The 15,728-nt window shown below is 33.8% G+C and overlaps 1 long non-coding RNA gene across 1 annotated transcript in view; it reads right to left on the bottom strand.

Annotated features, from left to right (window-relative positions):
* The window catches only part of LOC135322248 (uncharacterized), a 247,762-nt gene extending 232,921 nt beyond the window's left edge, over positions 1-14,841 (bottom strand). The window contains exon 1 of the long non-coding RNA XR_010382599.1: positions 14,686-14,841. This is a non-coding gene — a long non-coding RNA (uncharacterized LOC135322248). The remainder of the gene's footprint in view (positions 1-14,685) is intronic.
* Between the last annotated feature and the right edge of the window lie 887 nt (positions 14,842-15,728).

Below are 15,728 nucleotides of genomic sequence, written 5' to 3'. Positions count from 1 at the left end.
AGATATTTTTAAAAAGCTGCAGGCTAATGAAACAATTTTATATATACCAAATCATCCAAAATAAATAATAGACACTAAGATAAGAAACAATCTCAAAAAATGAATTTCTCTCCAAGGATTAGGAAAGGTAATTGCTCTCACTACCATAACCTTGTATTGTAGTTTCTCTATAATAAGCCTGTATTACCTTTTATATTTGATATTAAAAACAAGCTACATTTTAATAGCAAATTTAATTTCACCATTATTTATCTGAAAAGATATATCTTAAATGAATTAGATTCAATAATGTCTTATGATGATTCTGTCTCCATTAACTAAATGTCAAGTCTTAGAATTAATACTTTGAACTTTAGCACATCACTGTTTTTCACCAGTAATTACAGTGGAATATATATTTTATTCATCATGTTAAGTATAGACTCCCAGAGGCAGAACCTATCTCTGACACCAATTCCAATGCCACTGTCACCTAGTTAACTACCTGCTTGACCTCCAACAGCAACTCTCTGTTGTTGATTTCCACCCGTATCAGCAATGAAAAGGTCTTAAATCCCAGAGCCAGAGATGAAGATCCACACTAGTGTCATTTCCAGAGTCAAGACTGACTATACCCAGCCCTAGAAATCAACAGGCATGAAGAGTGCCTGGGAGGGTCCTGGTTGTTTAGAATAACGGGTCTGTACCTAGGGTCTGTGGGGTCTTCCTCAGTGCCTTTTGGATCTAGGAATTCCTTCAGAAACATCTCATTTCAAAGCAGACCAAGCTGGACACCCCTGGAGGAACCCTAGCAAGGAACCATTTAGGAGTAGCGGCAGCAACCAGCCAGAGCTGGGACTGATGGACTTGGAACCCCCATCCATCCCCAGGCTCGACTGGGTTAGTCTGCCAGGTTGTCTGGATTCAAGGAAGTTCCCATATTGGTTTTCTAAGCCAGACCAGCTCAGGGTGTCTGGGCTTTGCATCCAGGGCCCATTAAGGACCTGCATGGAAATAGGAATAAAAGCATGCTTTAGGGGGATAGGTGGATAGAATTTTATACCCCTCTGTGGGGACAGCCTTTTGTATCTGCTGGATCCAAGTGATTCTTTCAGAGTGGCCACAACTAAGTTGGATCTGTCCGTGGTTCCAGGTCTGCGCACTGGCTCTGAAAGATGCAAAGTTGGCTGCCCCAGTCATTGTCAGGTGCCTTGGCAGCTCTTGCCTGACCCAGGCTCACATGGCTAGGGCTTCACTATTCCTGTAAAGGACCCAGAGATCCAAACAGGTCCTAGAGATTCTGGAGTCAGGTAAGGGCCATTCAGACACCCATCCATTCTCCCGACAGGTGTTTCCCAGCTCACCCCACAACTGGACCCCTTCAGAACCTGGATGCAGGAAGCCTGGACAAGGCTGGCAGACACAGGTAAACTCAAGGGCATCCCAACATGACATAAAAGTAGGTACACGAATCAGAAGTGTGCCACATCCTCTTAGGTGCAAACTTAACCTTGAGTTTATACTTTAAATAGATTTGTACTAGTTTAGTAGTAAAATTGAATTACATAATGAGCCCTCTTCATCAATTCTCTTTATAGAAAGTTTTTTTCCCTGTTGTTCTAGTTGTCGGTTAGTAGATGAATAATTTTCTATTTAGTGACTTACTTTTATATCATGTGTGTGTATTTGATAGGGAGGATAAATTTTACAGTCAGGTTTCCAGGTTTCACTTTTTTTTTTTAAGATTTTATAATTTTTATTTTGTTTACAGATTGATTTAGAGAGAATGAGTATCTTTACCATAAGGAGTGCTTTTACCCAGACACTTGTTATGCCATTCCATTTATTTAGGGAGGTCCATTTTTATGCTTTTTTAATAAAGTTTCTATAGATTTACAAATTGTTAACTATCGAAGTCTTTCAGATTTCTTGCTGAAATATTTAATGTGTATTTAAATTTTGTCACCATCAATCATACATTTTTCACTTCCAAAGCTATTGTCTTTTTAAAATTACTGATGGATAATTGACATATATTTTTATTAGTTTCTGGTGTACAACACAGTGATTCAATGTCTATGTACACTGATGTGATCATGATAAGTCAAGTTACTACCTGTCAGCATTTGAAGTTATTACACTATTACTGACTATATTCTCTATTCTTTGTATTACATCCCCACGACTTACTTGTTTTATCACTATAAGTTTGTGCCTCTTAATTCCCTTTACCTACTGTATTTTTTTTTATAAAAAGTGTTTAATTTTAAACTTGGGTCATACATGCCCACTGTAAACATTTTAAAAAGTGCTTCCATTTTTATCTTCTGCTACGAAGAGTCTATTCTTTCATTTCTTTATTCTAACTCATTGTCAGTATATTTAAAGTTAATTTTTGTGTATCAATTGAAAAATCTCTATATTCTTTCTTTCCTCTAATTGCATTGATTGGACTTCTATGTAGAATACTCAAGGACTATTAGTAACACATACCCTCATTAGTCTTCCTGAGTTTAATGGTAATTCCTATGTTACTGTACTATGCATGATTCTGGATTATGAATTAACATTATGTTTATAGATCCATTATTTTTTATTTAATTAAAGGCTTTTAAATGATTTTTGAACTTTATCAAATAAATTTTCAAGGAAATCATTATATGAAATTTTTGCTGACCTATTAGTATGAAGAACTGTATTAATATATTTACTAATACTGAATCATGTTTACATTCTTATATTAAATATGAATTTTTAGCAATAACTTTTACATAAGTATTAATATGAAATTGGTGTTAGTATTCTCTCATTGTGTTGTTTATGAAGGCACTATTGTTTTCTGATTTCAAAAAACAATTTAGAAAAATTTAATTACAATGTTTACCTACAAAACTTTCCAAAATACTAGAACTCAATGCTTCTTAGAAGTTTTAATATAATCTCTCCTATTCAAAACTATGCAAATCTGGGGAACGTTGAGCTGTTATCCAGAGCATTTTGAACCAAAGTCTGAAATGGAGATTTATTAATGCTGCTCTAAAAATTTAATGGATTTAATGGTATTAGTTGGGTTGCCTTTGCTGCATTTTTAGTTTTTTGAAAATTATTTATCTAATTATCCCTCTAGTCACCATGAAATCATTTCATATAATTAATTTCTTAAATTGTCCATTAATCTAGCTTCTCAAAAATTTTGCATAGAATTGACCAAATAATTGACTATAAACTAGAAGCTTATTTCTTTCTACTTATTTCAGATGTATATTTTTCTAAGTGGAATAACTTGGTAGACACTATGTAGACACCACATCTTCTAATTAATGAAAATTTCTATCTAATTCCAGCAATAATTTGACATTCGCTCCTGATATGTTTTCATTTGTTTTCAAAAGAATTTTGGTTGAAATTTTGAGAAATGCTTTTTTAAGGGATGTCCACCAGAGAACTTTAAACCAGTTTTGAAATGGATATTTATTCATTCTGTTATTAAAATATGATGCATACAATCATATTGGCAGTGGTTTCTTTTGTATACTTTAGTCATAACTTCAAATCTTTTAACCATGCTATTCATACATACATTGAAATTGAGATGCTTCAACAGTAATTATTTTCATCTAAAGTTTCAGCTCTGATGTCTATTTTTTCATGCAGTTTTTAAAGTCAACGTTGTAAAAAATTATGTACTTTTAATATGTATATTCTTGATATTCATTCTAAATAAATCCTTATTTGCATCCTACCTAGAGCATTTTAAAGTCACTCTCTTCAAAATGAAGCAGCGTTTTCATTTGCTTGCATCCTAAGGAGGCAATTTACAGGAAGGAAATAAATTTCAGGAATTGATGTTCTTCTTGAAACTATACGTAAGTAATGCCCATAAATTCATGGTTTGAATATAAATGTCCCAAGTTACATGATCCACTATATTATTTTCCTGAAGATACTAATTATGCATCAATAAATAAGTATTTTTTTATTTTGCTAAATCAATATTTTGGAATATCTATCCCAAAACAAGATATGAAAGTAGACTAAGACAAGTATAGGAAGATTTCCATGCTTTTAAAATACATACTTACAATTTTTCATTTTGTTCTTTTAAAAGTTGAGTGATATTTAATGTGACATTTTGGCTTTTTGACAAATTCTTGGCCAAAGATAATAGATTGAATTGAATCTGTACCTCGGATTATAGAACACAGAACAATTAAGAACTGACTAGAGGAGGAATGCCCAGATAAATGTTGGCCCAGAATTCATGTGTCTTTCATTTGCATTACAATGTATCAACTGATATGTTACTTCAGTCTACTCTAGGCATGGTACAATCTCGACATTCTTCAAGTTATCAGTAACCTTCTCTCTGAGAGAGAGGAACTCAGCAAATTTGTAAGATAGGTCATTTCAAGCAGAGATGAACTGGTAGGCACTTGCCACAGGTGGTTATAATCCCTTTTGCCCTCTCTTGATAGGAAACAGATTAGCTAGCTTTTAACTTTCTTTCCAGACTCTGTTTTCTAACTGTGAAGAAAACACAATAGACACCTGAATTGTTAACCTGCCCTACAAACAATCCTAGAATTGCTACTTAAGCATTAACTGTATGAAATAAGTATAAAAATAAGGGTTTTATTAAAATGGAGAACATGTATGAATTTGTTTCTCATTTCACTAGGATGTTGATTTCCAAGTAAGTTTCCATTTCAATGGATCCCATCGCCTATCCACTCTTTGGGGAAGGGACTGTTTCCACCTACTTTAGTCAATTATTTAAGAAGCCTCCTTAAATTAGTGATTAAGTTCAACACAAAAATTTTGAAGATTTATAGGTCTATGAAATTTTCAGGACTAGACTGACTTATAAAAAGCATCTTTTAACCTTAAATTCCACTTACACTTTCCTGTTTATGTTCTGCTATTTAAGGAGAGTTTGTTAATACATGGAGGTATTCTTGCCTGTCATCTTAGCCAGTATTGACTTTTTTTTTTGCATAATCACACAGATATATGACCATCCAGTAAGAATCCTAGATATGTTGAGTTCTACTGACATCTACTTTCCTGAAGTTCTATGCTATAGAGTGTGGTTAAATCAATTACTAGGGGAAAAGGGAACTAGTATGAGTTACTGGTTCCTGTCAATAGCACACATATGAACACTCCCTTACACCACACACAAAAATAAACTCAAAATGGGTCAAAGACTTAAACATAAAACAAGAACAATAAACCCCCTAGAAGAAAATATAGGCAAAATATTATCTGACATTCATCTCAAAAATGTTCTCCTAGAACAGTCTACTCAAGCAATAGAAATAAAAGCAAGAATAAACAAATGGGACCTGATGAAACTTACAAGCTTCTGCACAGCAAAGGAAACCATAAGTAAAACAAAAAGACAGCCTACAGAATGGGAGAAAATTTTTGCAAATGAAACCGACAAAGGCTTGATCTCCAGAATATATAAGCAGTTCATATGACTTAATAAGAAAAAAACAAGCAACCCAATCCAAAAATGGGCAAAAGACCTAAACAAGCAATTCTCCAAGGAAGACATACAAATGATCAATAGGCACATGAAAAAATGCTCAGTATCACTAATTATCAGAGAAATGCAAATCAAAACTACAATGAGGTGTATAACTGAAAAATTGTGCTCTACACTGGAATTTGACACAACATTGTAAAATGATTATAAATCAATTAAAAAATGTTAAAAATAAATAAATAAAATAATTATAAAAAACCCCCAAAACTACAATGAGGTATCACCTCATACCAGTCAGAATGGCCATCATTCAAAAATCCACAAATGACAAATGCTGGAGAGGCTGTGAAGAAAGGGGAACCCTCCTACACTGCTGGTGGGAATGCAGTTTAGTGCAGCCACTGTGGAAAACAGTATGGAGATTCCTCAAAAGACTAGGAATAGACTTACCCTATGACCCAGGAATCCCACTCCTGGGCAAATATCCAGAAGGAATCCTACTTCAAAATGTCACCTGCACCCCAATGTTCATAGCAGCACTATTTACAATAGCCAAGACATGGAAACAGCCTAAAAATCCATCAACAGATGACTGGATAAAGAAGTGGTATGTTTATACAATGGAATACTATTCAGCCATAAAAACCAACAACATAACACCATTTGCAGCAACATGGATGCTCCTGGAGAATGTCATTCTAAGTGAACTAAGACAGAGAGAGAAAGAAAAATACCATATGAGATCACTCATTTGTAGACTCTAAATCAAACAAACAACAAAACGTAAATACAAAACAGAAACAGACTCATAGACATAGAATACAAATTTGTGGCTGGCAAAGGGTGTGAGAGGTGGGAAGGGATAGACAGGGATTTCAAAATGTAGAATAGATAAACAAGATTATACTGTATAGCACAGGGAAATATATACAAGTTCTTATAGTAGCTCACAAAGAAAAAAATATGACAAAACATATATGTTCATGTATAACTGAAAAATTGTGCTCTACACTGGAATTTGACACAACATAGTAAAATTATTATAAATCAAAAAAAGTTAAAAAAAAAAAAACTAGCACATATACGGCTCATGTGTTAGCTGCTGATAACTGTGACTGACCAGATGAAACTGCTTTTTCAATCCTGAGGTCAGTGGTCACTCAAACAACCATGAATTAAAGGCAAGTGTCATCCCAGAGTATAAGCTTTAGCTTGCCTGTCTGTAAACTCGACAGGTTCCTGCACTGTTTCACAAATCTTGTTTAATGTTACCTTTCTGAGATTAATGTAATGCTCTGATTTGCAAGTGTTATTCTAATCCCTAGTATAGGACACTTTTTTAAGTAAAAGTTAAAATTAAATTTTATTACAGATCCTAATAATAACTCAGAGAAAGCCACTGAAGTATGCAGGTGAACACCTGCAGATATTTACAGTAAGCATATAAAGTAATTTTCTCTGAAATTCTATAGCATGTATCAAACACTCCAACCCAAAACCCAAAACTCCATCTAGTAGTATAATTCAGATTTTGGTTATGAAGTTTGATTCAAATTGTTTAACATCATTTAATGATAACATTTTTCGAAGCCCCTTCAACAGAACATCGCTCTTTAATCCTACACCCTGAAATACTGGCACTTCTTGCAAAGAGTGCAGAATTTTAAAAACCACAAATGTGAGTGGTCTTTAAAAGATATAGTTTAAAAACACTATTAGTGTGAACAGACTGAAGGATAAGAAAGGTTTATAGAAAACTACATCCCACAAAGTGTAAAAACTAACGTGAGAAAGCTTCACCACCAAGGGATTCCATTGTCCTAGTTTTTCTCTCGTCAGAGAGAAGGCAGTCAGAAAACTTCCCATCATTGGCCCAGGTTAAGATTAGTTTTAAACCTAAGTATTTTCATTCAGAGACACACCTTTCATTCAGCGCCCCAATTCAAGAGTGTGGTTAATTTAAATCTATCCAAGTGTGGGGTTTTAAAAGGTGATAGTATTGGAAATGCACATACTTTCAGGTACTTCAGGCATAAGAATACCATACATGTGGCAATATGCTAGTCCACCTTTAAGCTTGAACACTGGACACTTTTCACAGCAGCCGATTTTTACTTTTTAACATCATACTAAGGAGTAAAGAACAGGCTTAAAGTTGTACTGAGATATTTGAATTGCTTACCATAATTCTGACAGGATGCGTAATACCATTATACTGTTTTACAATCAGATAATAAATGAAAAGTGATCCTTGAAATTGATTTTCTAGAACATATTCTCTGTATGTGCTGTCAATCCTCATTAAGTGAGCAATTTTTATAATACACTGGCGACATGACAAAAATAATACTGCACACCTGCTGAGGAAAACTTCCTTTCATCTTGAGAAAAATACAAATACATATAAATCCAAGATGCAAGGTAAGAAATGACAGCAAAAGTGAAGAGACAAGAATAGTGTGGATGGGAAAACTACAATTTAATAATAGTATGCTCTAATACTTTACACACCACATTTCAAACATGAAGACAAGAACTAAAATGTCTTCATTTCAATACGAGATGACAAAGTTACAGACAACAACCAGCCTTATAGAAAACAGCAACTTTAATCTTTAAGTGGAAGTCATAATAGCTCTTGGAAATTCCTTTGATTTTTTTTTAAATGTTCAGTGAAAAATTGACTACTAACAGAGACACACTGGGCTAAAAGCATGCTAAACTGTTAATTTCCACACATTAGGGGGAAAAATTAAGGATTTCTTTTTCTTTTTAAATTTTCCTGACAAATATTTTGGTTCTCAAGAAGTATTGGTATTTTATTACCCAACATATTATTCTGTCAATTTATTTTATGAATTGCTCATTTACTTTGCATATTTGTAGACTGTTTTTGCATCCAGGTGTTGGTATTTCCTTTTCTTTTGGACATATTTTACAGCTGGTCTGCAGTATTTTGTTATAGCAGCCTGGGCTGATGAATACAGTATGCATTTTTAATAAAAAAAAATTACAGTAATAGAAAGCACTATTTATACTCCTGAATTTACTGCAAGGAATATTTTTCTGGGCCTCATAAAAATTATTTCTTAACTAACAATTCTAGATCTGAAGATACTCTATAGTTTGAAAGAGTCTATGGGAACAAATTTTAATTGCCAACTTGTATAGCAACCAATTTAAGAAAAAATGTATATATATACATATATATATGTATAAATGCTGATCAAGGTTTCAATTCTTTGTCTCCACTTGGATGCCAAGTAGGATAAAAAAAATACATGTATGTGTGTTCAAGTGTGTGTGAAGGTTTAAAAGCATGCGTGGAAGGATGTGTGTGTGTGTATGTGTGTGTGTGCATATGTATATTCACTATAAATTTTAGTTCCATACAACTCATCAGTTCTTATAGACTTTAATTTGCTTGGTTATTAATGCATTTATTCCAATGCTGTTTTTTACAGGGTTTTGTTTTGGTTTTGGTTTTTTTTTTTTTTTTTGCTACTTTTCTTGTGAAACACTCCTGGTGATTTTAAATGCTGTTATAATCTCTGCTTCATACAACTATTGCAAAACTGAATATATCAAATGAGAAAAGGAAAAAATAGGTCAATATATCTATGTAAGTGGTCAAATAAAATAACTGAGATTATGCTTACTTCTTCATCAATCAAAACCTATCAATTATGTACCTAGCATTGTTCTTACAACTCTAAAAGATAACACAATTATAAAGCATAACTGATACAGCCAAAGGTCTTACAATTTAACTGAAAACAAACAAGGATACATAGTAGTTCAATTACGAACTGCAGTCTAACAAATATTTTAACAGTAACTCAGGGAACAGGGAGTTACCACACTCCTGGACTACAATCATTGGTAAATGGTTATACGAGAGTTTTGAAACTTTGATATTTGGGGAAAAGAAATGTTAATATATTTACACTTTGTAACCTCCAATACCCTTTAGAGAAGGTGTGATAATTACACGTTTAACAAGCACACACCAACACAAGGAGCAGAGGAAGAATCCTGCCGTGTTAGGCTTGCTTTCTTTAGCTCCTGCATCAATTACAGTGTTTTTAATAACAAATTTCAAAATGCTTTGTTTAATCTCAAGTATTGCATTCATTTGAACATGTCCTGAGCCAAAACCAATATAAAATATTAATTTATTCTAACAATGGATAGATGTTGAGTTATTTATTGCTCATGTTTCTATTTTTATAGAATACTTTTTCCATAGTTTGTAGATTAGGTGTTATGGAACCATTGAGTCAAACTTTTTTTACATAGGATTTTGCCATTTCATTATCTAAGAAAAAGAAAATTGCATTTAATGTATCAATGAAATATATTAAATCATATTAGAAATTATTAATAAGTGATCAAATAACAGCCACTGTTTAGTGACCATAACAAAATGGTCATTATATCTCTCATTCATTTTATAACTCGGTCATTTTGCTAGGCATTACAATACTATATCCTATTTTTTCCTTACACAAGCTTCAAATTTGAAACTATTATACCCAATGGAAAATAGGGAAACAGTTTCAAAGTATGTAAAGAATTTGACCTATTAATATGGAAGCATGGTTTATATTCCATTCTCCAACTCCACAGCCTGCAATGCAGCAGAGCAAAAGTAACACAATCAGGTTAAAGTTTCATGTTTAAAAAAAAAAAAACTCTTAAATGTTAGCATTCCCAGGGTAATGTCCTAGATCCATCTCTTTTTTGCTGTCTTTTGGGAAAAGTATACAAACATTTTCTTCACCACTTCAATTACCTTATATGTATTCAACCCTGAATCTTCATCTGTTATTCAGAACCATAAAGCCAACTGATTTTTCAACTGGGAATAATCTATTAATTGATATTTCCATCATTGAACTTCTGTTCTCCTAAACCTATTCATTCAGCATTAATACACCATTCAACAATTCTACTGCCCACCCATTTACCCAAGGAGGAAATCATGATATCAACATTGACTTCTCTGTCTATCACCATTTAGTTAATTCTAACTCCCACTTATTGCATTAATCTTTCTCATCCTCTTTATGACAAGAGCAACTATCCTAGTTTTGGTCATTAACACTTGTGGACTGAATGATAACAGCTCAATGTTAAGTCTGCCTACTATGAAGCCACAATGGATTCAGAATGACCTTCCTCAAACAAAAATTAGATCAAGTTATCTCCTGTTTTAAATGCTTTCAAAAGCTCTCCTTGTCATTAATAAATGTTTAGTTCCTTACAAGATTTGCAATATTCTTTGTAATCTAGTTTCGGCTTTCAATTTACTTCTTGTCCTGACTTAAATTACATGCTCCAACTGTCTTTCACTACTTTTATAACTGGAATATGGCAAGTTCTTTCTCTGTATTCTTTGACATATGACAACTTCCCTACCAGTGCAAGACCTTCTTGTCCCTTATTTATTGTATTGCTTTTCTATTTCTACTGCAAAAAAAATAATTGTCTATAACCTAGTGGTTTAAATGATACAAACTTTTTGATTTATGGCTCTGCATGGCAGAAGTCTGAAAAGGGTCTAACAGGGTTACACTCATGCTGTCGGCAGGGCTAAACCGCTGTTGAAGGCTGCGGGACAGAATCCATTCCCCTGCCTCCTTGGAGCTTCCTGGGACTGCCTGCAGTCCTGAGCTTGTCACGCTATCATCAAAGCAGAAATGGCTGCTCCAGCCTTTTTCACATCACTTCATTCTGACACTGAATCACCTGCTTCCCTCTTTTACTTCTTAGAGCCTTTGTAATGAGCTAGGCCCACCCAAATAGTCCAGGCTAATCTTTCAGTTTCAAATTGCTTAATCGTATCTGAAAACTCCCTTTTCCATGTAAGATGACACCAACATAGAGTCCCAGGATTAGGGTGAGACATCTTTAGGGACCCATTATCTTGCCTACCACACTTATTCTTAAGTTTTCAGATTCAAGGTAAATTCTTACCCAAAGCTCCTTATCACGGTTACATGCTGCTCCTATGCATTAGCATTTACTCTTAGTTGTGCTTATTATGCAAGAATGAACAAGACAATCACTGACCTCACACAGTTTATAATCTAGTAAATGATAAAGAAAATTAAACACGTGTGGACATGAGGGCAGAAAACTGGCTCACAACTGTATTCCTGGTGACCATTACAATTATGCCATCTAGTCAATATTTAAATACTTTGAGTGAATGAGCAAAGAAATAAGTAGAAAATATATTTAATGCATTTCACAAAGCATCTTCTAATCATTAAATTCATATTTCTCTGTAAAGATATTTTTAACCAGTATCTCGTCCAGCTTTAAAGTCTTATTTTGTCCACTCTGGTTTCATTCTTTTTCTCAAGAAAAGGTATACATTACCCAAAATACTGATGACTTTGTCTGTCTGCCTCATACAAAATATTTAATCAGGCAAAAATAATCATCTCACATAATTTTTCTATACATTTGTATAATCTTTCTACAGACTTGCAGTGAATATTCTTAAAATGGAATTAAGAAAAACATCCCTTTCACAGTAACATAAAAAAAAACCCCACTAGGTATACATTTATCAAAGGAAGTAAAAACTTTTATAATTTGAAAAAGTCCAAAATATTGACAGAAATTAAGCCACATATAAATAACTGGGAAACCAATCTGTGCCCATGATTGAAACACTTAACCTTGTTAAAATGGCAATACTTCCCAAACTTAGCTACAGGTTTAACACATTCCTCATTACAATGTCAGCTGACTTTATCATAGGAGTGGATGAGCTGATTCTAAAATTCATGTCAAATTATAAGGGACCCAGAATATCCAAAACAATCTTGAAAAACAAAACACAGTGTAAGACTTCACACTTCCTCATTTCAAAGCTTACTACAAAGCAATGGTAATCAAAAAAGTGTGCTGTCATAGAAACATAGATAAAAATCAATGAAACAGAACTGAAAATCCAAAACACTAACTAACATATGGCCAAATAATTTTCTACAACATGCCAAGACCATCCAAAGAGAAAAGAAGATTCTTTTCAACAAATGATGTTGGGACAGATAAATAGCTGCTTGCAAAAAATCAAATCGTTCCCTTACCTTACACCTGGGGTAAAAATTAAGTCAAAATTGACCACAGACTTAAACGTAGAAGCTAAAGCTATAAAACCCTTAAAAGAAAGCATAATGGCAAATATCTTTTACCTTAGATTTGGCAAAGGATTCTTAGAAATGACACAAAAACATGGACAGTAACAACAAAAAATTCGATCAATATTAAAAAGTAACTGCTTCAAAGATACAATCAAGAAAGTGAAAAGTAAAAACAGAATAGGAAACATATTTGCAAGTCATACATCTTATAAGGGACTTGTATTTAGAATATATAAAGAACTTTTACAAATCAGTAATAAAAACACAAACAACCCAATTGAAAGAAGAGCAAAAGACATGAGTAGATATTTCTTCCATGAAGAATACAAATGGCCAGTAAGCACATGAAAAGATGTTTGACATCCTCAGTCATCATGGAAGTACAAACCCAGAACACAATGAGATACTACTTTCTACCCATTAGGATGGTTAGAGTCTTACAGGAAAATAACAATAAGCGCTGGTGAGAAAACAGAGAAACTGGAATATTGATTTGCTGCTGGTGGGAATGTACAATATTCCAGCCACTTTGAAAAACTCTCTAGTAGTTTTTTTAATGATTAAAGGTGGAGTTTCCATATGACCCACTAATTCTACTTCTATGTATATACCCAAGAGAAATGAATACTTTTGTCCACACAAAAACTTGTACATGAATATTAATAACAGTATTCTACATATAACCAAAAAGGTGGAAACAGTTCATATACCCATCAATGGCAGAATGAATCAACAACTTATGGCATGCCCATACAACAGAATATTCAGACATTAAAGCAGTGAAGTACTGATACATTCAAGATGTATCTTGAGAACATGTGGTAAGTTAAAGTAGTTAAGTCAAAAAATACCACCTTTTATATGATTGCATTCACATAAAATGACTAAAACAGAAAAATGTATAGATAGTGAAAGACAGGTAATTGTTTAGGGATGGATGTAGAAGTTGAAGGGATAAAAGGCTAGTCACAAGGTACGGCATTTCTTTTGGAGGAGATGAAAATGTTTTCTAATTGACTGTATATAGGTAGTTGCACATACCTATGAATATACTAAAAAAAATTGAATTGCAAGCTTCAAATGTGTGAATTGTATGGTATGTGGATTATATCTCAAAAAAAGATTTAAAAGTCAAGTAATACATAATTCACTGAAAAAAATATTTAACATTGTATTTCTCAAATGCTAACTAAAGAAGAAAAAATCATGCCAGCACCACTATTAAAGGTAAACACATTCTAAAATACTTAGAGGTGTTTCTTAACTTGCTCAATGCCTGTGACATCAGTAGCATGTTAAAATCAAAAACAAATGGAGACCAGTCTTAAAAAAAATTCCTGGAGCAGATAAAACCACTTTAGTCATAGAAGCAAAGCTTAATTTAGCTTCTTTTGCAAGATTAACTTGACCTGGGTCACTTTCTGTTTGTGCATTTAGAAATCATAAGCAAAACTTAAAACTGTTTTCTAGAAGTGATATAACTACTAACTAATTTCATATCATTTAAGAAAGTCCTAATATTATAACCAATCACTGTGAAAGAACAGTCATGCATCCTCATAAGCTGCTTTATAATCATATACCTCTGAGCCTCACTGCATGTTGTTTCGAGCACGCCTGGTTCACAAACCATCTTTTTGCACAATAGACCTTATTAATTGCTACTTCTTGGTGATTCACTGGTTTTCTCCTGTTATTTCTGAACTTTCAAAAGTTCAAATACAGCATTCCTCAGTGACAGTCAAAGCTCCTGAAAGCGTTCATGCAGATACTCTAACATCAACTCCCTTTCCTTTTTCACCAAATGACGTGCACCTGCACCAGGCTGAGACAGGTGAGCAGATTCCAATTTGCAGCTTTTATCTTTGTTCCTCTAATACTTTCTTTCATTCCTTTTTGTCTTAACATTATCACCTTGCTATAGAAATGTTATTCCAGTTTCTACACAAATATCATAAATAGCTGGAGAGAGGAAACATAAAGCAAACTTTATTTCAAATGAACCGAAAAAAGTTCTGCCCCAATTAGAGGAAAGAAAAAAAACATGGAACTTACCTGTCCCAGGATGGTTTCTTTGAGCAGTAGACTCTGAAGCAGAAAGCAGAGAGGAGGAAGTTTGTTAAGAAGGTCTCCTGGGGTCAGTGGCTGTGGATGAGGAAGAAGAGGGGCGAATCAGTCAGAGGAAGAAGTCAAGCTTCAAGGCAATTTCAGCAGAACCACTCTGCCATCTCTGCAGGCAGTACTGAGAGGAGATGACCCAGCAAAGCTGCGCCAAGATGGGATGAGAAAGCAGGGTATTTCCACTCATGCGCTGAGCAATCACTGGGTGAAGACCAATCAGGGATGGGGTCATCACCTTAGTGATCATAAGGGAGGACAGCTGAGTGCTGGATGCAGGCAGCAGCTGCATCAGCTGGGCTAACAACATATTTATTTCTGAAGAGGGATTAATGGATTGCACCTCAAGACCAAGACACTGCTAAAAGAAATGTTACCTTAAATACATATGGTATTGCCTTAAATAAATAAACCTTAAGGAATATGGTAATTCATACCTAATAAGCTGATTCTAAATGAAATATAACAAGGATATAATAACTTCAGGTGTTTCTTGTGAAAATATATCTGTTAAACTTATTGTCCATTTGAAGGTAAAGTTATTTTTTCTCTGGCTGCTTTCCAGATGTTATCTTCTGATTTTTTTAGTAATTTAAAATGATTTTCCTAGGCATGGTTTTCTTGGTATTCATCCTATTTGGGGTTGTAGGTACTAATGAATCCTGGATAACTTTCTTCCCTTTGCCCTGACTCACTCCACTCTGTCTTCTCTCCCAATACTTCAGTTAGGATAACTGACACTTTCATTTGGGTCTCAAATGTTTCTTATGCTCTTTTTTCAATCCATTCATTTTCCCTTCAGATTGTACTGACCTTTTATTATAATTTACTGATTCTTTTTGCTCATTCACTCTGCTGTTAAAACCATTTACTGAGTTAGTAATTACTCTATTTTATTTTCTTATTTTTTGATTATCCAAATTATTATTTCCTCTGCTTGAATTCTTCTACGAAAGTTTCATCTTGTTAGGTATAATTAG

This window comes from Camelus dromedarius, chromosome 10 (genome assembly GCF_036321535.1).
Source record: "Camelus dromedarius isolate mCamDro1 chromosome 10, mCamDro1.pat, whole genome shotgun sequence".
In the NCBI taxonomy this organism is placed as follows: Eukaryota; Metazoa; Chordata; class Mammalia; order Artiodactyla; family Camelidae; genus Camelus; species Camelus dromedarius.
Note: the sequence above shows the minus strand (reverse complement) of the source record. Positions and strands in the feature narration are given on the sequence as shown.